This window comes from Mobula birostris, unplaced genomic scaffold (genome assembly GCF_030028105.1).
Source record: "Mobula birostris isolate sMobBir1 unplaced genomic scaffold, sMobBir1.hap1 scaffold_672, whole genome shotgun sequence".
NCBI classification, from domain to species: Eukaryota; Metazoa; Chordata; class Chondrichthyes; order Myliobatiformes; family Myliobatidae; genus Mobula; species Mobula birostris.
Window position 1 is genome coordinate 128,097 of NW_027278391.1, and position 24,337 is coordinate 152,433.

Consider the following 24,337-nt stretch of genomic DNA (forward strand, 5'->3'; position numbering starts at 1 on the left):
GCAGTGCAAATTTCTCACTTCTCAAGGTAGGTGAAATGCTTGTGGAGCCTATGCCAAGTTATGCCTGGCAGAAACAAAGTAGATCCATTATAATGAATGGGAGAAGTTGGTTGCCAGGGGAAAGGTAACTGGAGTTTTTTTTTAATGCAACACACACAAAATGCTGGAGGAACTCAGCAGGCCAGGCAGTATCTATGGAAAAGAGTATAGTTGATGTTTTGGACCCAGACCCTTCAACAGGATGTTTGGCCCGGAAAGTCGACAATACTCTTTTCCATAGATGCTGCCTGGCCTGCTGAGTTCATTCCGTATTTTGTGTATGTTGCTTGGATTTCCAGCATCTGCAGATTTTCTCTTGTTTGTGATTGGGTTTTTTTTATATATATGATTTTATTGTCTGTTTAATTATTCTTGTGTGTGTATGCCTGTGGTTTTTCAGTCTTTTAATGAGAAAAATGTTATTTAAAATTCAAGGAAATATGCTAACACTCAACAACAGCTTGTAAAATCAAAGATAATGAATGGCTATTGAGGCCATTCTCTTAATGCAGTCCGCCACCTATACTGATGGAGGCCTTGTACTGTACTTGTGTCATCTCATCAGCTCATCTACACTGATAAACTAGGAACCACACCCCGTGATCATGCTGGAAGAAACTATATGATTCAGGAATGGGCAGCTCGCAATCCGGGGCAGAGAAAGCTCCGCAGCAATGGTAATCTGTTGAATCTGAATCAGAACCAAATAGGATTGACAGGATTGAAATCTGTTCTCTGCAAATTTTGTTAAAGAACGGAAAACTTGCATGTACTTCTCACACCCTTTTTAGAACATCCCAAAGCCATTTACAGTCAATTAGCTAAAACACTGGAGGTAACTCTGCTATTCTTTCCATACAATTCATCATGCCCACCAGAGGAACCAGAAAGGAGCCTGCCTTAATGATTCATCTCAATGCCAAGTAGAACAGCACTTTCCATTTATAGAGCATCTTTAACATGGAATAATACCCCATAGATGCACACTGCAACAAAAAATGGTTTCAAGCCGAATGAGGAGACATTAGGACAGCCATCAGAAACAGATTTAAAGGGATATTTTAAAGTTAACGAATGAGGTAGTGAGGCAGAATATAATTCTGGACCCAATGGTCCGTACTGCAAAAAGAAAAATTACAAATTACCAAGCAAACAGAGCTTATGTAGGGCATTACAGCCCAGAAACATCAGAATTCTCAGAGGAAGTTACAGTGAAAATGAAGGAGGTAGTGGTGGTTGATGAAGCCTTGAAGACATTAGAAGTACTGGGTCTGCAGAGTATTGGAAGGGCGGAAGTTTATAAAAGAGAGAAGAAACAGCTGCAGAAAGCTGCAAACTCAACCAGCTCCATTATGGACACTAGCCTCTCCAGTATCAAAGACATATTCAAAAGGTGATGCCCCAAAGATGCAGTATCTGCCATTAAGTACTCCGATCACCCAGGACATACTTCTTCTCATTGCCTGTATCAAGGAGGAGGTACACTCAATATTTTAGGAACAGCTTCTTCTCTACTGTCATCAGACTTCTGAATGGGCAATGACTCATGTACACTACCTCACTGTTTTTTTTTGCTCTCTTTTTGCAGTACTTAATTAAAATTTATATTTCTTATTGTAATTTACAGTTTTTAAAATTTTATATTGCAATCTACAGCTGCCTCAAAACATATATCATGACTTTATTAAAAATCTATTGAGATAGAGCACAGAATAGGCACTTCCTGCCCTTCAAGCCAAGCTGCCCAGCAATTCTCTTGATTTAATCTGAGTTTAATCATGGGGCAGTTTAGAATGACCAACTGACCTACCAACAAGTACGTCTTTGGACTGTGGGAGGAAACCGGAGCACTTGGAGGAAACACACGCCTTCACGGGGAGAACATACAGGCAGCAAAGGGAATTGAACCCAGGTTGCTGGTACAATAAAGCGTTGTGCTAACCACTACGTTTTACATATGCTAGTGATATTAAACATGATACTGAATCTGAGATGAAAGATACTTGAAGAGAACAATGAAATAATTCCACTGGAAAATAACAAAAGCAGAAGAATAAGAGACAAACAAGAGAAAATCTGCAGATGCTGGAAATCCAAGCAACACACAAGAATAAAAGAAAGGGTAAGAGAGAAGGTAGAAAATTTGAGGTTAGTGTCTGCATCATGCGTACATGTGGAGCAAAGTTCTTAGGTGTTGTTTCTTAATAGTGATGTGCAGATAAGGAACAAGAGGAAGACATAGACTACTGTGTATGACAGACAGAAGGCATGAATGTCAATGCTCTGACTCTGGTTGAATATATAAGATGATTAGGTCAATTCCATTCAGCCAGTCAAGAAAGGAACTGGAAGTGAATGTAGTGCTTGATCATTTCCATTTTCTATAAGTACACTCAAATATCAATCACAGGGCTTGGCACTTGACAATTTTATTGGAGAAATTTCCTTGCTTTGGTAAGGGTAGAAATAGAATCGAATAAATTCAAAAATGGAGCCACGGAAAGATGGGCACAGATTTGCAAATCAACAGCAGTTTAATGTTGGATTGGGGTGTGATGTACTGTAGTGTTATTTTTCTTGTAGCTTAGTTTTCCTGTGCTTGTTTGTAATTTTATACAATCACCTATTTGCCATACATTTAATCGTTCAGTTAATTATCGAGCAATAACAGTATAGTGGCTTCTGTATATTTCTAGAAACTTCTTTGCTTTCCATAGCCAGTGTCACACCACTTGAATTCGGCTATCTTATAGGTTAATTGTTATCATTGGAATTCTTTGTTATCTGTATTCCGAATATGAGACAACCACAACAAATTTTTGTCTTGCCTTTCTTTGTTCGTTCTTTGTTCATGTAACATTTAATAAAATTGCTAGCAATAAATTTTATTCTTCATTCTAGGCTTCTGAAGTAACACTGGATTGCAAAAGTATCAGTACATGAACTAAAATGAGTTTACTACAGTAGAAATAACCAGCTAGATTCCTGAAAGCAGCACTAGGCTAAACACCAAAAATATATTTGGCAGTTTCTCTGTATCCTATGTGATCAAATATTCTGCAATGTTTACCTGGCCTAGATGTTAAAGACTGTATGTTTCTACTGAATCTCTCAGCAAGCAGATGATATTCATTTACAGATAGGAGGGGCTGGCAACCAACAATCCTGCAGCATTAGTGTTTAAAATATATGATAACATGTATTATCAACCAAAGAGCATTGGAAAGTACATACAAATTAGGAAATTACTTTCTTTCTGTCATATTCAAACTAGAAAAAAGCACACTTGCAAACTATTTTGAAAGATAAACTCTAACTGGCAAGGTTGACTTTCAAGAACTAACTTGATGAAAGACTGGCAGCCTGAACTATTAACTCCGTTTCTCTTTCCACAGATACTACCTGGGCTGCTGAACATTTCCAACATTTACAGATTTTATCCCAAGAGCCTGTACTTCCTACAAAAGTACATTTTTCAGTACAGATCTGAATTCTTCACACAGTACTAGATTTGGACACAATTAATTTAAATCTGCTTTGCTTAGTAGACAGTATCAGCATAGAGTTAAAGGCCTAGAAATTCAAGCAAATATCAGATTCCTTTGAATGTCATGTAATTGAAATCTGACTTTAATCCTGTTACTCACATGTATTGACATTATTGGGTGAACCATATTCCTGTCACAGGTGAAGTGCCATAGATCTAATTTTTAAGGTTACTGAATTTAATTCAATTCTTGTATGATCCAACATCATTGTTATTCCTAGGAAAACCATGCTTTACCATGACATAACAGGATTGGGATCCTGTCAGATAAGTTTGAACCTTCCCATATGGCACCAATATATTCCTTCCCCAATTTCACTACTGACTCCACGCAACCCAGGCCCCAACCTCCAGATGTTCAGGAATTCCCCATTCTCTAACCCTACTGATGTTCAAAGTTCCCCTGGTCCCCTGATGTTCTGAAGTTTCGGGAGCACTGGTAGCCAGCACCATATTTGAAGACCACTTTACCAGCCCTGGCAATCTTCGTAATTTCCCTCCCAACCACAATCCCAGTACTAATCCTCACTGTCCTTGAAGGCAACTCCAACCCCATTACCAACTGGCCACCTACCTTTCTTAGGAACCAATCACAGACCCTAACCTTGGGCTTCAGCCACCAGCCTTCTCCTCTGTTTGAATCCTCATACTTCACCACCCCTCCCTCCACCCAAAATTCCCAGATCCAGATTCGGTTCCAGTTTACAATTTTTTCCATGAAGGAAAAAAGCAACAACCTTTCACCAGTGCTTGAGGAACTCTATGCATTAGAATTTCCAGCCAAGAATAAAACCTTTGGGGAAGGTTTATACTAGTTTGGCAGGGGGGTGGGAAGCAGAAGGATAGGTCAGAGAATGGGGCAGTTGTTGTGAAGGAAGATGCAGCCCGTAGAGAGACTGTGAGGAAGGGCAGGCAATGGAAAGGGCATAATCACAGTCAGTTGAATGGGTTGAAATGGGTCTATTTAAATGTGAGAAGTATCAGAAACAAAGGAGATGAACTTAAGAGCATGGGTCAGTACATGGAAATATGACATTGTGCCCATTACAGACTTGGCTGTCATAAGAGCAGGAATGGCTGCTGGATATTCCAGAGTTCAGGTGTTTCAAAAGGGACAGGGCGGGAGGTAAAAGAGGTGGAGGAGTGGCATAGCTAATCAGGAATAGTATCACAGCTAGAGAAAGGGAGGACATCCAGGAAGGATCGTTTACTGAGTCAGTGTAGGTGGAAGTAAGAAACAAGTAGGGAGCAATCACTCTACTGGGAGTATTCTATAGACCCCCCCCCCACCCAACAGACATTGAGGTGCAGTTTGGGAGGCAGATCTTGGAAAGATGCCAAAATAACAATGATGCTATCACGGGTGACTTCAACTTCCCTAATATTGACTGGCACCTCCTCAATGCAAAATGTCTAGATGGGGCAGAATTTGTTAAGTAATTAGCCTGAACTATTTTTTTAATCCCAAAGCCAATGACCTTTTCACAATGTGTTCCATTCATTGGCTTTCTTCAAAAGCACTTTGAAAACCCCGTTTCCTCATTTTGTTATTTCATATTTTATCTTGTTCTTCTATGTAGGGGGCATTATAAAAACAAAAATAAATCAAATAAAAAATATGCACTTGAACGCAAGCCACCTAATTACTTGTGTTGTTTCGATCCATGGGGTAGCACAATTCAATACCACAGCTCCAAGATATAATGCTCCCTAATCATACACAGCCCTTATGCAAACAGTGAATTTAATCAGGTACTGCAAATAAAAAACATTTAAACACTGGATGAAACAGGTTTTTGGCAGACCAAAAATATTCTTTTATTTAAATGGTGCATGCATTTTCAATTGATTGCTCTAAGTATTGTAGCAACAGAACCTTTCATAGGATATACACAAAAGCTAAAATTAATCCTATATTTTACATTGTGCTAACTGAAAATAAAATTATTAGATAGGGCACCTTTCTCTATATATCTCATTTTACAGCAAAATGAAAGGAATACCTGCTCAGTAACAGCACTTTGATGTATTGCAAAATAAATAACTGATCACATTGCCAACAATAGGTATGAATGCTTATGAAGTATGTGGTTCACTTCTACAAAACCTTGCAATAAGGTACTGAACTATCTGATACATCATCTAATTTCCAATGAGAAAACATTAGTTTTGGATATGATAAATAACCTTAATATTAATCATACTAATATGTGGGAAAGCATCAGGAATGTCAAAAATGTAAAATTAGGGAATGTATTCACAGCCCATTAATACAGTTTTGAGGCAAGTATCTCACCAAAGAGGGATGGAACATATCAATGACACACTGTACTTGTATTGGATTTCCAATGCACCACTACAACTTGATTTAAAATCCAACCGTAGATGTGTACACTGCCCCAGCCTCAGGAATCTCAGCTACAAAAGGAAGCAGAACTGGAAGTGGAATTGATTTATTACTGTCATGTGTACCAAGACACAGTGAAAAACTTTTCTCGCATACGGTTTGTACAGATCAATTCATTATGCAGTGTATTGAGATAGCACAAGGTAAAACAGTAACATAATGCAGAATAAAACATAATAGCTACAGAGAAAGTGCAGTGCAGGTGACAGTAAGATGCAAAATCATAACAAGGCAGACAGTGAGATCAGGAGCAATCTTATCAAACTAGGGAACCATTCAATAGTCTTAAAACAGTGGGGTAAAAGCTGTCACTGAGCCTGGTTGTACATGATTTCAGGCTTTTGCATCTTCTGCTTGATGGCTGAGGGGAGAGGAGAGAATGTCAGGGTTGGTCTTTGACTATGCTGGTTGCTTTATTGAGGCAACAAGATGTACAGAGAGAGATACAACTACCTGAAGAAGATTAAATGCCTTAAAAGCATTCCTTGTTGGTCAACAGGAGAAAAAGAGCAGCTCCAATAAACTCCACCCTGCCAATCATCTAACTCTCTCACAACTGCTCAACAGAAATATATTCAACACCATGCAATGCACTCTCACTATTGTCTCCCTCATTACTCCCAGCCCTGATTCCCCAGCTCTATACAGCAACCCACTCCTCCAGCCTTTCTAATTACTGGGATCTCTTGTTGCTGTTCTGTTTAACAGATGTGGGCTTATTAGCTCAACTGATAGCTTAATGGGAAGTCACAACAATAATTATGATGAGGTCTTGGCGAAATTCTGTGTTCTTGGCCTCAAAACAAAAATCAGTTTGCTACATCCTAAGCAACACACACAAAATGCTGGAGGAACTCAGCAGGCCACAGCATCTATTGAAAAGAGTAAACAGTCGATGTTTCAGGCTGAGATCATGAAGGGTCTTGGCCTGAAATGTTGACTGTTTACTCTTTTCCACAGATGCTTCCTAGCCTGCTGAGATCCTCCAGTATTTTGTGTGTGTTGCTTTGGATTACTGGCATCTGCAGATTTTTTTTGTGTTTGTGATTCTGTTGCTACATCCTACCCTACTTCCCTCAAGTCACAGGTTTTAAATGCAGTTAACAAGGGAATGTTCTAAAGTTCACTCATAGTTCAAAAATAACCTTCTGAACTCTGGAATAAATCTCATTTATTCCACTACTGAACCCTTTTCGCTATTCATAGGATAACTCATTTCCAATCAGAACTCTATAATCCCTGACCCTCCCATGGTCTGAAAGTCCAGCCATCAAAACTTTGAACATATGCATGTAGTAGTAACCCAGCACTCACAGCTCACTTGATACAGAATTCCAAACATTTATAACTCATTCTTCCTCATCTCAATCCTCACTGGCCTACTCCTCTCTGATACCATGCTTTTTGGTTTTGGACTTTGCCACCAAGGAAGACATCCTCACAACATCTCTTCTGTCAAATTCCTTCAGAACCTTCTACATTTCATCCCAAGACTATACCTCCTTTGTGAAGGATACCAAAACCATACAGTGTGGTCACACTGCTCAATCATTCTGCACATTCTCACTTGTGATCTAATCTACAGGCAATAAAGCACGATCCCATTTGCATTCTTAATTACTTGCTGTGTCTGCATGATAACCTGTTGTATCTCTCAGATATCCCAGCAACTGCTTTTACATAAAATAAATTTATTTAAATAACATAAACAACAGGAATTCTGCAGATGCTGGAAATTCAAGCAACACACATAAAAGTTGCTGGTGAATGCAGCAGGCCAGGCAGCATCTGTAGGAAGAGGTGCAATCGACGTTTCAGGCCAAGACCCTTCGTCAGGACTAACTGAAGGAAGAGTGAGTAAGGGATTTGAAAGTTGGAGGGGGAGGGGGAGATCCAAAATGATAGGAGAAGACAGGAGGGGGAGGGATGGAGCCAAGAGCTGGACAGGTGATTGGCAAAAGGGATACGAGAAGATCATGGGACAGGAGGTCCGGGAAGAAAGACAAGGGTGGGGGGGGACCCAGAGGATGATATGAGAGGATCATGGGACAGGAAGTCCGGGAAGATACGAGAGGATCATAGGACACCTTATATTCCGTCTAGGTAGCTTCCAACCTGATGGCATGAACATCGACTTCTCTAACTTCCACTAATGCCCCACCTCCCCCTCGTACCCCATCTGTTACTTATTTTTATACACACATTCTTTCTCTCAATCTCCTTTTTCTCCCTCTGTCCCTCTGAATATACCCCTTGCCCATCCTCTGGGTTCCCCCCCCCCCGTCTTTCTTCCCGGACCTCCTGTCCCATGATCCTCTCGTATCCCTTTTGCCTATCATCTGCCCAGCTCTTGGCTCCATCTCTCCCCCTCCTGTCTTCTCCTATCATTTTGGATCTCCCCCTCCCCCTCCAACTTTCAAATCCCTTACTCACTCTTCCTTCAGTTAGTCCTGACGAAGGGTCTCGGCCTGAAACGTCGACTGCACCTCTTCCTAGAGATGCTGCCTGGCCTGCTGCGTTCACCAGCAACTTTTATGTGTGTTGCTTTTATTTAAATAACATTTTGCCTTTTTAATTTTCCTACCAAAGTGCATAACCTCACTTCCCTTATCATGTTTATTTTGCTGTCTTTTTGTCTCCACTTACCCAATGAATTCTGTCTCTCTGGGTCCTCTCAACGTACTCTCCTATCTATTCCTGTACTGTCAGCAAACTGTTGAGAGTTATTAATGTACGTGTATTGTACATAAAAAAGTTAGGATTCTAATCTTGCTGAAATACTCAGTTTGTAATATAATTTTAAAAATGTCATACTGGCTGCAATACATTCATGAAGCTTTGATTCCAAGTAGAATACTGTCACATTTTTACCATGTTGGGATTAGTACAATGGCGCTACCTTTGTCATTTTTTTCTCAAAAAAGTTTTTTTCTTGTTTAACATTTAAAGTATCCCTTACCGTTGACAAAACTGTTTTATCTATTTCCCTTTGGCAACATGATAGTAAATGCAAAATTGAAACGCTCAAGGACTCTAACAGTAATTATAATTAAATCCTACCATCCCCTGTATCCGTCTGAAGATGTTACAGGAGGGTGGTAATCCTTGTGGAGGCATCATCTTTCATTAAATGCTTGCTCCTTGTCACATCACGGGCAATCAATGTTGGTTGCAAAAGCATAAACTGCTATTTCATTTTAAAAGCGTTGTAAAACGAAAGACGCTGCGTGCATAAAGATTACAGTTAACACGCAATTCTTTTAATAGTGAAGGAGTTATCAGAAAGCGCACTTGTACCCTAAGGGGCATTCTACTGAGCTATCGAAAAGCAAGTTAAATTAAAGCTCAGTGGGAAAGGCAGGAGCAGGGCAGAGGTGATTGATAGTGTAGATATTATTTAGTAATCCGAACACGTTTTAATCTGGTTGTAGGGCACAGCTGCTTGCAGAACTGTGAAATGCAAGGTCGCATATGTTGAGCTCAATCGATGAAGTCAGAACAGAGGTGCACCATCTATCCAAAACAGCCATCCCCTAAACACTAACACAAGCTACACACAGCTGTATCTACCTGCTGCTATTCCACCTCCCAAATCCCCTGCCAACGTGACTAGTTCTCCCATCACTGCCATCTCCTCAAAATCGTGGTGACGAACCAAGAGGCGTGTTAGCCTCCATGAAGGTTACACTTCTGTACTGTCTCGTCTGCTGTGGTTAAACATTCACAGTGGAACACTCATGAAGGTCGAGATCAGGACAGGCGCGTTCTCCCATTTCACTCGGCAACACACGAGCTTATTTCAAGGTTGACGAGAATTCTGGAATTTGTTTTACAACCTCTAAAAATAAAATCATTCAACTTCAAGACAGAAATTCAAATGAGATAATAATAGAATCCATTAAAGTAGTCACGGTAGAAGGCGATCGTAACTGATGACCAACAATGCTGCAGGAAACAAAACCCACAGGGGGGAAAAAAACACGATAAATACAATTCCCCAGACTGACCGAAAAAGGTCACCCCGGCTATTCCAGAGAAGTCTTTTTTATTATTATTTACTTCGCCCACAAGCAAATAAAAGCATTCTGCAGCACAGATAGCAGCCTTCAAAATCATGGCAACGTAGTGTTTATTTTTGTGAGGAGGACGACCGCGAGCGCACATTGACCCTGCGCAGGGTCTTGATTAAACAGACACATCAGGCGCACAGGGACAACGTGAGTTTCGAAGTTTCGATCCACCGCAAACATCTAACATTATTTCATGCAGAATTTCATTTTACAGTCGTACATTTTCTGATTTGGAAATTACATTTGGATTTCAGTTCAACAAATGTAGTTCGTGTGTTAGAAGACCTATAAATTACCATCAGGCACAAATTGTCACAAGCAACACACATCAAAGTTGCTGGTGAATGCAGCAGGCCAGGCAGCATCTTTAGGAAGAGGTACAGTCGACGTTTCAGGCCGAGACCCTTCGTCAGGACAAATTGTTTCTACTCCAAAAAACTTTCTAAATAGATCCGAAGAAAAATAATGGAGTGCTTCTTTATAGGAAGTGAACTATTAGTCTTTTTTTTAAACGGGGAAAAGGGCTTTGCAATCGTTTTTACCCCACTGCGGGTTCGTCAAACTATTAGGCAACAATATAGGCTCTTGTGATACAAAATCAATCATCAAAAGGCAAATTAGCAGTTCATCCTATGAAGCATTTCAAACATTTACCTTTTTTTTGCAGATTCGAATACCAACATCTGAACATGACAAAATTGAGAAAAGTGGGAAACTCAACGCAACACGGAGAAATTCTGATGAACGATCGACCCGAAATTGCACATTGCACATTTAGCCGGAGACGTAACGTAAAGATTTTTACTCCTCATGTATGTGAAGGATGTAAGAAATAAAGTCAATTCAAACGTCAACTGTTTTTTCTCCCTCCTGAGAAGTTGCCAGGCCCGCTGAATGGCCTTTTTTACTGCGTCCATTTCAAATCTCCAGTATCTGCAGGTTCCTCCCCCCCTCCCTTCGATTGAACCAACCAGCTCATATTTCCCTCAACCAGTTTTCTAAACCATTCTTAAACGTTCACAATGGCTCGGTCTTTATCACTAACAAAAAATCCTTTATGAATATAAAACTTCCCTGCTCTTTGCCCTATTTAACACACGCAAGCGCCTGCAGAGAATTGCTCATTGTTCAGTCTAACAAATTTAAAACGCCTCAACACATACTTCATCTTCTAATAAAATAGCATTATACTTTCATATATATGAAAAAAGAGAAAATGCTGTAAATACATTTTAGGCAGTATTTGCGGAGAGAGTAACAGATCGGTGACCTTTAACTAAAACTATGAAATAGTACAAATAAAGCAAGTTAAAATTTGTGGGAAGGAGGAGAGTGAGTGAGTGCAAAAGAGGGCAAGTCTAGATTAGACAAATGATGTTTATGCGAGCTGAAGGTGCAAAATGTGGTGAAAAGCATAGTGTGTGTATGGGGAGAGGGGTGTAGGGAACATTGAACTCCGAAATTACCAGGAGAGGACAGGAATAGAATGCAGATTTAATATTTTAAGGTTGAACAGGTTGATTATCTGAGATTGGTGAATTCAATGTTGGATCAGGAAAATGTAGCACTTGAACTTATGAAAGAGTGGTTAGAAGAGATGGCAGGCTCGTGAGTTAAGGGCAGCCAGATGAAAGGTGTGGGTCATCCCTGTGGATTGAACACGTTTGATTTAGACCATCCAATCTGTTTTTGTGTAGCAGAAACTGTATAGTGCGCAATGAATGTAATATTTTTTCTCTCTTGATCGCCATCCCATCTACACCGCACTACCCCACCCCCTCTTTGCTCTGTAATTTACGATTTATCTTATTTCTGCTTTCCCCCGGTTGAGATGAAAGGTCATCCTCTGAAAAGTTAAGTCCTTATTTCTGCACAATCGCTGCACGACATGCGAGTGTTTTCAACAACTTGTTTCTTTTTTGCTTCAGGTTTTCAGCATTTTGCCCTTTTACATTTACAGCTTTCTTTATTTGTATTCCCCATTGCCAGCTGACATCCCAACAAATCCATTTTTTTTTGCTTGCAGCCTTTTGTTTCTATGACTCTCGAGAATAGACCCGGTATTCTGTAGTGTTTATGCTGAAGTATCCCAGCATTTTTTTTTCTGTGTACTTGTGCATTCACACTATTCTAATCTTGTGTGAAACCGAATGCCTAAATCCCCGTGCTCTTCCTAAACATACAACCTTCTTCCATCCGATTAATCACACTGCCCGCACGTTCACAACACAGCAATTCGCATGTATCTAACAGAAGCATCACAGATACTACTGCACGAGTCCAAAAGATTTTCTCCTGTGTGTGTTTCACACTTACCGCATCAAAAAAAGCAATGGTACATATATAATAACCGAATGTGAAGTATATATCGCCACCGCCATAATGAAATGACAACTATCTTAAACAAGACTCATCTCGTGATTTTTCCAAACCATGATCGGCTCCAAATCCCGTATGCAAACATTGTCGCTTTCCTCTGTACTTTTAAGGGCAAATCAACTGGTGATCTTAGTGCTTAAGGCAGAGGGGATGTCACAATCCCGCGAATGCATTAACTTCAATGATGATGCCGCTTTAACAAGTCACTTTCTCATCAGCGTCTAATACTTTACCATATTGTTCTCCCCAAGTTTAAATCATTCTAGCGTTTTGTTTGACATTGATAGAAGAGCCATTCAAATAACACATCTCTGGGAATATATAGGGACTCACCTCTCCTCCGTGTCCATCAAATATCCCGAAAATAGAAGGATGACTTTTATTGACCAGATCAGTAAGGACTTCAAATCGATCCTCCATGTGATCTCTCCTGCCTTGGATGGAATAAACGGCCACATTGTTGCTCTTGTATTCCCAGGTTTTGGAAAATTCTGCTTCTAGAACGTCCAACCCCCCGAACCGATCATTCTGAATGATTTCCACCACTTTCCCTTTCATCATTTTCACCGCATTCTGGCTCGATTTCACTATGGTCTTCACTTCATCTGTGTGAAAGAAATAACTCCAAAGAGCCAAGCTGATGCACAATAGAAATAAAGTTTCCGGTCTCAGAAGAAAATAACGCATGATGCGGCCTAAAAGAGACAACAGAGTCATTGTATCTTCTATCATTTATTCTACAAACTTGAGGAGAATCACACAATCAATTCACCATCCTCTACAACAGGGACCTGCGCAAAGAAAAAGGCAGTGTCTCCGGTGCTCAAACCCCGCTGCAAGGTGCCGCCGGGCCCCGCACAGCCAAACCCCGAAGAGCGGCGGTGGCGATGGTAGTGTGCCTGTCCTCCGTGTCAATGTGGCTCCGACGGGCAGGGCAGGCCAGGCCAGCAGCGCCGCTCCCCCGGCTCTCCCACCGACCGTGCTCCAGCGCCGACAACACGATCTGCCGCATTCCCCCCGCGGGACCGGCCCACCGCCCGACGCGGGGCCGCACCCGCACTCGTCGCGCACACTCTCGCCCTTACCGCAGCCCGGCGCCAGGTGCCCGTACTCGCCCTGCCGCGCAAAAAAGCCTTCCCCTTTGGAAAACGGAGAGCGGCTCAGGAGGCAAATACCCCGGGTGGTCATTGAGTTTATTTTGCTTCGCGGGTTCCCCTTCGCCTTTGGTAGGTTCTGCTCGTAGCAGCTGGAGTTTTGAAACGGGTGGCCGGAAGGATCAAAATTCAACCACTGTCGAAACGCGCTTTGTCCACACTGAGGTACTTAGATTAGAAGTTCACTTCGTGCCCGTCGACACCCGATTAATGGCAACGTCTTTTTCATATTTCAAAGCACTTCCACATAGCATCTGCATTTTGTCTGGTGGTAGAACCAGAGATGGGGAGAACAATAACTGTTTACTTTCCTGCCAACCGCCACGAACAACACGTTTTGTATTTTTTAGTCTAATTGGAAAATGTTTACTGAGAATATTTAATAACTATTTGTTCGTAAGTAATTATAATTACGCTAAGTATTTATTCATTTAACTTGGGCCATGTGGATTTTTCAATGTGAACTTGGACGCAGCTGGAATGATCACAATTGTGGATCGCAAGCGGATCAGAAGCTGAGAATCCGGCGAGAGTGAAAATTGGCTGGAACGATGCCCGCGGTTTTACGTCCTGTAGGCAGAACCCGATGATTATAAATCAGCAGTTAACAAATAAATGGTTTATTTTGTTTCGTGATTAAAATGGTTCCTATGTTTAGAGATATACGGAAAAGTAACAAGCGTAATTTAAAGTGTAGATCTACTTTACAAAAGCTTTTTGGAAGTTTGTAATCAGAATGGGGAGACAGCTGTGAAATATTAGCCTACAATTCTTGCACAAAGGTGATCGCTCGAAGTGAGAAAGCAAGGATCTACCTAATGTTATATATAACCTAATGTTCAAAACGTGGGTTTCTGAATTTGAGGAAAGCTGGATTTCGTGCGGGGTTTAACCCAGATCACAGGTTTCAGGAGGTGCGGTTTTTATATCAAGGAGCAGTTCACAATAGCAACTGGGTTGAAAGATGTTAATACAAAAGGAGTCCTTCGGAACAACAGCTCTCTTTAACTAGTTTTAGGTGACAGCATCTTAAAGTGCCTGGATAAACTGCAGAACCTTCTGGAAAAGGTGCAGGGTTCCGAGAACTGGAGGGGGAAGGATAGATTCGTGGTCCAGTTCCAAAGAGAATCAAGGTGGATTTCTGCAATCTGAGTTCAAGGAGATGTGGAGAATTTAATGAGACAACGTAATTTTCAGATGAGCCGGCGAGAGTTTTAAAAGGTTAATATATCAGTAGAAACATAGTGCACAAGGAGAGGGTTTGGTATATTGTAATATTTAGTTGGTAGAAGAGACCTGTACATATTGGATGTGTTCTACAGGTCTCTTCTACCCAAGCTGGAAACACTGCACTGGTGAGCTGGGAGTCAGTATCAGAATCAGATTATTATCACTAACATATGTTGCGAAATGTGCTGTTTTGTGGTACAGTGTGAGACATAAAGGTAAGATAAATAAATTCTGCAAAGGAGGAACAGTGAGATAGCGTTCATGGACTGCACAGAAATCTGATGACAGAGGGGAAGAAGCTCTTCCTGAAATGTTGAGTGTGCAACTCCAGGCTTCTGAACTTCCTCGGTAATGGTAGTAATAAGAAGGGAGCATATCCTAGCTGGCAAGAGTCTGTCTTCCTGAGGCACTGCTTTTTGAAGATGCCCTCGACGGTGGGGGGCTCTTGTCCAACTTCTTTTGATTCTGCGCAGAGGGGAAAGGTTCACGCTGGAAGAGAGCTGGGCATTGGATGTCAACAAGGCGTATAGACAATTGGTACAGAGAATTCGCATGGAAATAATGTAGAGCTGCATGTGATTATAGACAATACAGAGGTCGTAGTCTCTTGAAATGTAGCTGTGTATCTGCACAGTTTGTTTAAAATGGTTGATAAGCCGCAAATGAAAACAGTGACATAAAACACATTGGCAATGGTAGGAATGGAAGTTTAGCTCAACATAGTTTGGATGGTTCATATTTGTATTATGAAGTATTAAAGAAAGTAAAGGAAAGATAAGCAGTGGTGAAAATACTCATTTAGGAGAAGAAAATTCCTTTGAGGGGTTCAAAAATGGAATTAAGAAAAGTAGTGGAACTACAACGCTCTATATGAAAGGAACAAGTACATGGAGTGGTTATAGAATAATCATAATAGGAAATAACACCTATATTTTATACAATCTCCATATTAAAAAAGGGCTGTGGTCATATTTAAGAGGCAGAGAAAGATGTGTGTTCGGGAACACTATTTAAATTAATGTACTTTCTGCCAAATGGGGAAGATATTTGTGGGATCTAGGTCTGAGAATTTCTGTGGGTCAAATGGAGGATATAAGAGTGGGGAGGATCTCTAGGATTTTGATTGCAGCATCATATCATTTAGATTGGTTAATGGCAAGGATGATGAGTGTTCCAGAATTTTAAAAATTGCTCATTGGAGCAGACCCAATTTCAGCAAATTGACTAAACCTTTGATCCAGATAAATAGTCAAAGAGCAGCCAAGGAGAAATACAGTAGATCAATGGTCCACCGTTGAAGAGATGATCTGTCTACAGTCTGGCTATTTTCATTGAAAAGAGAAAAGGGAGGGCAAATAAAAGTGGAGTTCCCAGTATGATAAAGGAGATAAAATGTAGGATTAAGCAGAACCATGTTAGATAAGACAGATGTCAGCTTCATGATACTTGAAAACAACAGGCTACATGTTAAAAGTCTATAGAAGATGTAAGAAAGTAAAATGTGGAGTGGAAAAATCAAATAAAATCGATTGGCACCTAACTTAAAGGAGACCTAAATATGTAGGCACATTGAGTAAAAAAACGGTGTTATTTGTTCGAGTCAGTAATGAGATTGTGAAGGAATAAAGCATATGTGAAGTACTAAATGAGGACTCTGCACGAGTGTTTACAATTGAATTCAATTGACTTTATTTCTTACATCCTTCACATACACGAGGAGTAAAAATCTTTACGTTACAACTCTGTCTGAATGTGCAATGTGCAATTTATAGTGATTTGTAGTAAATAGTATGTACAACAGGACAGTCAATATAGCATAGAAATACAATTTTGTACCAGCATGAATTAATCAGTTTGTTAGCCTAGTGGAAGAAGCTGTCCTAGAGCCTGCTGGTCCTGGCTTTTATGCTGCGGTAACATTTCCCGAATGGTAGCAGCTGGAACAGTTTGTGGTTGGGGTGACTCAGGTCCTCAATGATCCTTCGTGCCCTTTTTACATACCTGTCTCTGTAAGTGCTCTGAATAGTGGAAGAGAAATTTGCAGAAGCTATGATAAACAAAAGGTTTGGCAGGGTACAGGAGGAGGAAATTAAAGTTAAAGAGGAGTTAAGGGAATGAACTGGCCACATTTAATCAATTGGGCCAGACTGAGTGCAGAGGGAAGCTGTGGTTAAAATTGAGGAGCTACAAACTAGAATCTTCCAGTTCCCCTTAGATACAGAGGTCATACTAAATTCAAAGAAATAAAAGAGTCAGAGAAAACAAATGACACAAAAGGAGGCCATTCAACCTATTCTGCTTGTGCTGATCAATAAAGAACTACTCAACCTAATTCCACTTTCTGCACCAGGTTTGTAGCCTTTCAGCTCATGGTACTTCAAGTACAAGTCCAATGCTTAATGAGAATTTTTGCCTCTATCACTTTTCAGACAATCCCTATTACCCTCTGGGTGAAACGAAATCTGCCTACATTTTCTAATCCTTCTGCAATTATTTAATCCTTCTTTCAGAGCCCTCTGCTGTGGGAAATAGATCCTTTCTGTTTATTTATCTAGGTCTTTCAAAACCTTATACTCCTCAATTAAGTCTCCCCTCAGCTTCTAAAGAAAACAACTCGAGTTTATCCATTCTTTCCCGATAGATACAATTTTTCTTTGTAAACCTTTGTAAATCTCATTTGCATTCTATCTTTTGTAATCACATCATTCTTATAATGTGGTGACCATTCATAGGAGGGAACAGAAGGCAGATTTACATTGTAGTCAAGCAAGGATCTACCTAATGTTATATATAATTTTGTCATAATCTCCCTGCTTATACATTATATGGCACAGTTTATAAAAGAATTTAAAAAATATATATATTTTAACAATCTTATTGATCTCTCCTGCAATCTTCAAGGAACTAGTATAGTGCACTCTTTTGTTTTTTCTGATAGAACAGTATATGTCAAACCCTCTGTCTCTTAAAGAGGGGCGGTTTTGCAATTAAGGCAATATAGTTGAGTAGAATCTTGTAACAAAGTAGAGATGTGTGTTGTACTCTTTACAGATATTTCCAAAAATTTTACAATTTTATAAATTACTATTATGATTTCAATACATTTAAACAATTCCAACTTGGCAAACAGTCATTCTAGCCTTAAGGCACTTAATTGAGTTGCCTGACTAGATTGGATCCTGCTCTAACTCCAGTACTAATATGCATATTTATGGATGTTTATTTTAATTACCCACAGTTATGGCCATGTGGTCAGCTGTATCACCATTTCCTCATTGGTCACCTTGGCCGTGCTCTGCTGTTACATGGAATACTGGTTGTTCTACCTGTCCCATGCTTCTTCATTGTTGTCTTGCCACAATGATCAAAGCTCATTCAATGATTCAAGAACAGTATATTCCCCTCCGCAATCAGATTTCTTAACAATCTGAACGTGAAATTGTTATTCTTTTTTTTGCAGTATTTATTTATTTTGTAATTTATAATAATTTTATGTCTTTGCACTATACTGCTATCTCAAAACCAAAATTTCAGTCTTATAAGACAGAGATAATAACTTGATTCTAATTATGTTAGCACATGTGAAAAGTTTTGTCTTTAGTAAGTACATGGGCCTGTTTTATCAATGTACTGTTCCCTTACATATTGCAAACAATCCTTCGTGCAGATTCTGCACTATTTTTGAACTGCAGTACTTATCACAAAGTTTATTTCTTGTTTACCTATTTCAGGTTTTGGAGGACAATTCCAGCCTTTCCTCTAAGGTCATTGTCATTTATATTTCAAACAAGTTTATCTGACTGAACCTTCAAACATAGACCCTCCCAGCCAAGAGTGAATCTGAAGAACGCTTAATGATAAGATTTTAAACGTCTTGATATAAATCAGCTTAAATACTTAGAGGGTAGCCCAAAGTCAGATTACTAAATGGTGATAATTTAATAAAAAGTTTATAAATCAAGAAGTTCCATCACTTTTAGAGGCTTTGCAATTAATTGTGTAAATTAGATTGCTGTAGCAAACTAATTAAAAAAATGAATACATTATAAAACACATTGATAAAATTCACAACCATGGCTGAGATCTATTATCCTGAATTATTTACTTTCTTTCCTAACTTCTAATGAAAATAAAATAGGCTGACATGAAGGACCATAAAACATAGGAGGAGAATTAGGCCATTCTCCCATCAAATTTGCTCTGCCATTTGATCATGGCTGATTTATTTTTCCTCTCAACCTCATTGTGTGCCTTCTCCCATAACCTTTGACAGCCTTACTAATCAAGACCTATCAACCTCTGCTTTATATATACCTAATGACTTGGCCTCCACAGCCATCTGTAGCAATGAATTTCACAGATTCACCACCCTCTGGCTAAAGAAATTTCTCTTTATCCCTGTTCTAAAGGGATGTCCTTTTATTCTGAGTCTGTACCCTCTGTTCCTAGACTTCCACACCATAGGAAGTATCCTTAGTATGTACTATCTATCTACCTAGGCCTTTCAATATCTGGTAGGATTCAATGAGATCCTCCCTCATCTAAACTCCAGTGAGTACTGTTCCAGCTCCATCAAATGCTCCTCATACTTTAACCTTTCCATTCCGGAATCATTCTTGCAAACCTCATCTGGACCCTCCCAATGCCAGCACACCCTTTCTTAGATATGAGGCCCAAATCTGCTCACAATACTTCAAATGCAGCTTGACCGATGCCTTATAAAACCTCAGCATTACATTCTGGCTTTACATACCCAGCATTATTCTAGTTCTCTGGAAATGAATGCTAACATTGGATATACCTTCCTCACTACCGATTCAAACTGCAAGATAACCTTTATGGAACCTTTCAATGGGCTTCCCAAGTCCCTTTGCATCTTCAATTTCTGAATTCACTCCCCATTCAGAAAATAGCCTATCCCTTAATTCCTTCCACCAAAGTACATAACAACACACTTCCCTATATTGTATTCCATCTGACACTTCTTTCCCCATTCTCCTAATCTGTCTAAATCCTTCTGCAGACTTCCTACTTCCTGAACATTACCTGACTCTCCACCTATCTTTGTATCATCCACACACCTTGCCATATAGCCATCAGTTCCATCATACAGATCATTAATATAGAAAGTGGAAAGTAGCAGACCCAACATTGACCCTGCATATCACCACTAGTCACCGGCAACCAAACAGAAAAGCCCCGTTTATTTCCTCTCTTTGCCTTCTGCCGATCAGCTAATCTTCTTCTGTCTATGGTAGTGTCTTTCTTATAACACTATGGGCTGCTATCTAATTTACCACCCCACATGTGCCACCATGTTGATGACCTTCTGAAAATCTAAGAAAATAACATCCACTGATACTCCAGGGTGCTGCATCGGCAAGTTTGTGGCGCTGGAAGCTCATGGCAGGGAGAGTTTTTCTTCCTTCTACCGTCTGCGTGAGATGATGGGACTTTCGAGAGACTTTGAGACTTTTTTTTACCATGCCCATGGCTTGTTCTTTATCAAATTACAGTATTGCTTTGCATTGTTGTAACTATATGTTATAATTATGTGTTTTTGTCAGTTTTTTTAGTCTTGGTTTGTCTTGTGTTTCTGTGATATCATTCTGGAGGAACATTGTATCATCTCTTAATGCATGCATTACTAAATGACAATAAAAGAGGACTGTGTGTCCTCATAATTTAAAAAAGAATAACATCCACTGATTCTCCTTTGTCTATCTTGCTTGCTGGTTCTTCAAAAAATTCCAACAGATTTGTCAGACAAGATTTCCCTTTAATGAAACCTTGCTGATGGTGACTTCCTTTATCTTGTGCCGACAAGTTCCCTGAAACTTTATCTTTAATAATGGACTCTCACATCTTGCCAACCACTGATGTCAAGGTAACTGACCTATAATTAGCTGTTATTTTCCTTCCTCCCTTTTTATAGAGTGGAGTAAAATTTGCAATTTTCCAGACCTCTGGAACCATTCCAGAAGCTAGTGAGTTTTAAAAGATCAATAGTACTGCCTCAAGTAATCTTCCACTACCTCTTTCAGAACCCTGGGGTACAGTTCATCTCATCCAGGTGACATATCTACTCTACCATCAGACCTTTCAATTTTTCAAGCATCTTCTCTGTAGTAATAGTCTTTGCACTCACATCTGCTCCCCGACACACTTGAATTTCTGCATACTTCCGGTGTCATCCACATTGACGACTAACACAAAATATTTATTCAGTTCATTTGCATTTCTTTATCCCCCCGCCGACTACCTCTCCAGTGTCATTTACCAGCAGTCCAATGCCCACTTGTCTCTTTTTCACTCCTTACATATCTGAAAAACATTTGATATCTGCTTTAATATTACTGACTGACTTCATGTTTCATCTTTTCTCTTTTAAAAAAAAATTGTATTCTGCTGTTGTTTTTTAAAGCTTCCAAATCCTCTAGCTTCTTGCTATATTGTATGTCCTCTCTTTTGCTTTTATGCTGTCTTTGATTTCCCTTCCCAGTCACTGTGGCCTCACCCTCTCTTTGGAATGTCTCTTTTTCTTTGGGATGAACTGATGCTGCATCCTCCGAGTTACTCCCAGATACTGCAGCCATTGCTCCTTTACTGGCAACCTTTACTTGGGGTGTATGGGGTGTCAGGGAGGGGTAGCACCTCTGGTGTGGGAACATGTCATATCCTTTTCAGGCAATTTGTCCACCTTTGGTCCCCACCTGGCACTCAGCTCTTACCTATGGCTCTCCATAGCTGTTTGCATGCGACAGTGGCCACACCCCGGGCAACGGCTTCGACAAGCCAGCTAAACCAGATGAGGGTAGCCGACGGGTCTCAAACCCTCGGTGAGATAGGGAGTTGTCTATCCCAGCATGTGAAGACAGACTCCGGCGGATTGAGCGGACGAGACCAATGGAAGGTCCAACGGTCAAGAAGGCGGTCTGCAAGCGTCGTGGAACATGTAGAGCACAACAAGACACAGAAGGCGTCCTGGTCATCCACTGCGCCTAGTCCCATCTCCGGCCGTCTCGACTCTGTCTTGCCACTGGATCCAGATGGGAATTGGGAAGAGAGAGTGAGGCTGACACTGCGCAACTCTCCCTCACTTAAATCCAAATCATGTGCTAGTCTCGACACCATCAAATGGTGTTGAGGTCCTCATCGATGATGACGATGGACGAACACACTGGCAACCTTACTAGTCTCCCCTTCCAATCAGCTTTGGCTAGCTCCTCTCTTATCCATCTGTAGCTCTCTTTACTCATATTGATACACCCAATCTTAGCTTCTCCTTCTCAAATTGCAGGGTGAATTTTAATATATTATGATCACTGCCTCCTACATTTTCATTTACCTTAAGCTCCCTAATCAAATCTGGTTCATCAAAGAACACCCAATCCAGAACTGCCTTTTCCCCAGAGGGCTTGACCACAAGCTACTTTAAAAGCAATGTCCTGGGCAATTTCTAAGCATCAAACCAGAAGTCCCTACAAAGGTCTATGAGAACAGCTGAGGGGGTCACAGGAGTCTCCCTAACATCCATCGGGGACATTTATCAGGAATACTGAGTACACATTATTAAGGATCCCACCCATCCATCCAGCATCCTCTTTGACTTTCTACCATCAGGTAGGAGACTCTGATGCATAAAAACAAGAACAGTTGGGATGAGAAACAGCTCTTTCCCCCAGGCCATTTTCTTTTTGAATTCCCTGCTACATCATATTCAAAGTGTCACTGGTTCATCTGTTTGGTATCTTACAATATTTAATATTAAAGCACTTTAGTTTGTTATTTATGTGTGATTCATCTGTAGATTTTTATCCTTACCTTCATAAGTTATCATGTGTTATGTGCACAACTTTGGTTTACACCCTGGTTCGAAAACACATTGTCTCATTTCTATATACAAACGTACATTATCTGGTTACATATGTTATATACATGTATATAGTTAAATGACAATAAGCTTGACTTGAATTGATTCTACAAATTCTTTCTCTTAAGATCCAGCACCAGCCTGCATATTGAAATCCCTCATGTCCATCGTGACATTGACCCTTTTACAAGCCTTTTCTATCTCCATTGTAATTTGTACTCCACATCCTGGCCACCGTTCAGAGGCCACTATATAACTCCCATCAGGGTCCTTTTACTCTTGCAATTTCTTAACTTTCCCCACAAGATTCTACATCTTCTGATCCCATGTCACTTCTTTCTAAGGATTTGATTTCATTTTTTATCAACAAATCCACCCCAACCCCTCTGGCCACTTGCCTGTCCTTTTGATATGATGTGTATCTTTGGATGTTAAATTCTGAGGTATGATCTACTTTCAATCACAGTTCGGTGATGCCCACAATGTCATACCTGCCAATTTATGACTGTGCTACAAGATCATCCACCTTATTACATATATTGTGTGTTTTCCAATATAACACTTTTGTGTATTTACTACCCTTTTCAATTTTCTCTCCATGTTGCCTGAGGATAAATTCATATCTTCTTTGAAACTTTTTGTCTTATTCTTTATTCTGGAGATCTCCGTAACCTCTCCTGCACTCTCTCACCCTTTTACTTTACTCATACTTTTCCAAGCTGTTGTACCCACACCCTTACTATTTAGTTTAAGGTCCTATCCGCAGCCCTAGTTATGTGATTCACAGGGACCCCATCCCATCGGACAGCTCCCTCCTTCCCCAATGCTGATTCCAATGTCCCACAAGTTGAAACCCCCCATTAAGCCGCATTGTGACTCTGAATATGCAAGTTTTATGGAATTTTATTTTAATAGGTGTCAGAATTTGGACGATTTTAGTAAATATTATATCTCCTTTATTTTCAACTGTTTTCGTCTAAAATTGATGTACATCTGTACTCCCAGTTCCGATTTAACCAAATGACACCCATATACTTTGTCTTCAAGTTTAATGTTTCAGAATCAGCTCTCTATAGTGAATGTGACAGTGCCTTGATTTAGTGAGTTCTCTATCCTCTACCTCTGGTCATGATGGTTGTCAACTAACTCATTAGTTGTTAGAAAACAAAGAATAGTGAGAGTGTATCTATTCTGTATTCTCTGGAGTTTAGGGAAGCGAAAGAAAACCTTAATGAAGCTTACAAAATTCTGACAGGCTGGCTGTGCGTTTGAGCGGGTTAAGGAGACTGCAATCAGCATTAAGAATTTAGAATAAGTGGTAAGCCATTTACTACCTAAGCAACGGAAAATTCTTCATGCAGAGATGACGAATCATTGGAGTTTTCTATGGAGACTCATTTGTTTACTTTGTTCAAGCAGAAATCAACGCGTCTGGTAAATTAAGGGGACCATTGCAGGAAAATGGCGTTGAGGTGGCTTAAACATAATCCTGAAGAATAGTGGAGCAGCCTCGAAGGAGCGAATAATCGCACTCTGCTCCTATTTTCCCGTTACACACTCTCCTCTGGTGGGATCTCCAAGGCCACGGTCAGAGTGTGTCGTGACAGGCGCGGCGTGGCCAGCTGTAGGGGTGGGTGG

At 40.3% G+C, this 24,337-nt stretch overlaps 1 long non-coding RNA gene across 1 annotated transcript; it reads left to right on the top strand.

The window, feature by feature from the left end:
• The first annotated feature begins 9,928 nt into the window (after positions 1-9,928).
• On the top strand, positions 9,929-20,293 carry LOC140193649 (uncharacterized). The gene is made up of 3 exons (XR_011884907.1): positions 9,929-10,210; positions 10,731-10,875; positions 18,558-20,293. It is a non-coding gene; the product is annotated as an uncharacterized lncRNA (long non-coding RNA).
• Positions 20,294-24,337: the final 4,044 nt, after the last annotated feature.